This window comes from Plasmopara halstedii, assembly GCF_900000015.1.
Source record: "Plasmopara halstedii genome assembly, contig: Scaffold_350, whole genome shotgun sequence".
NCBI lineage: Eukaryota > Oomycota > Peronosporomycetes > Peronosporales > Peronosporaceae > Plasmopara > Plasmopara halstedii.
Window position 1 is genome coordinate 440,986 of NW_020187271.1, and position 1,476 is coordinate 442,461.

Genomic DNA, 1,476 nt, shown 5'->3' on the forward strand with positions numbered 1-1,476 from the left:
GCGCAGTCATAGTTGCCTCTGCGCAAGTCGGTCGAGAAACGCTTCGAAGTGCTTGTTTTAGATTCTTCAGCAGAGTCTTACGAGACTGTATCTTTTGTGAGGATGGAACACAAGTTGTTCGATGATCAGTGCTTAGGTAAATGTTTACCGTTTGTTCCAAAGGAAAAAGTGAGTTAGCGGCTCTAGGCTCGCCTGGTGTGCATTCACCAGCTATGCAAATGTTCTACTGAGACACTCCCAAGAACACCCCAACCAGTTGACGTAAGAGCTTAGCCGCATCCAAGGTACGTAGATGTAAAGCAACCAGCCCATCAGGCGTAGAGACAAAAAGAAATCTCTCTCCAGAAAAAAAGTAGAGATCTCCATGAATCTGGCAGCAAATCGAAACACACAATCACTCTTATGAGTCCTAATAAAACTAATCTTTGGGGTCTTAGCTTTCAGCATTGACAACTTATCGTTTTTGGGTTACGCTAATATGCAACAGCTGGCCGCGTTAGCGCCACCACGCTACGAAGTCGCGCGCACGAATAGGCACTTACGTCCAGTGTCGCTGAAGAATATGTAATCGCGGCATGGAAAGCTTCAAACCGATATGAATCGTGGGTATGCGCTGCTTATTTGAGTGTACAGTTTATATCCAAGAATTTGAAGCTTTCATCGCGAAGATAGCGGCATATCCTCTCTTAGAGGCGGTAGCAGTTTCCACCCCGAAGAAGGTCTCTGTCCATCTGCTTTCATCAGACATATCTCGAGGATGCGATGAATATCTCGCTGGACACGAAGAGCATAGCCAGTTTAAGTGCGGAATACAAGGCCTTAACGAGTACGCTCAAGTTGACGGACCTTAACCATACTGAGAACATCCGTCCTAAGGCGATTGGTGAGTAGTCGTACCATATCATATAATGTGCAATATACTTGTGCAAAAGCTTGCCTCACCAAGTCAATTTATCAATTTTGTTTGGAACAGAAACACTGACCATTCTACACTGACCGTTGTATTCACAAGAGTTTTCCAAAAACCCTGCTCTTCAGCTGATCGATTTGAAAAGAAAATGTTGTCGGCGCCTAACATACACTTATTTGATCTAATGAATAGTTCATTTGAGCTCATACGCCTAAGTACTAATCGCAAGAGTTCCTGGGCGGTATCCCCAGGGGTGACAATTTATACGAATGGGACGATCTATTGCTGTAGCAACGTTTAGTCTTATGGAGTTGTGGCTGCTCAGGCTAGATCGTGGCTATCGACAAAACTATCTTGATGATTAATTGTTAGTCGTGTAGAGGACGCGACGTTGGCTATGGAGAACCACATTGTAGCTCACCATAGCAAGAAGTGTATTGATATCTTTTATTGGCAGGTGATGAACTTGAATAAATAAGTTATTTAAGGGCACTAAACAAATTGCAGTTTGACCCTGCTATTCAGTAAACATCGTTTCATTGATTAAGCGTTTTTACCATAATGGC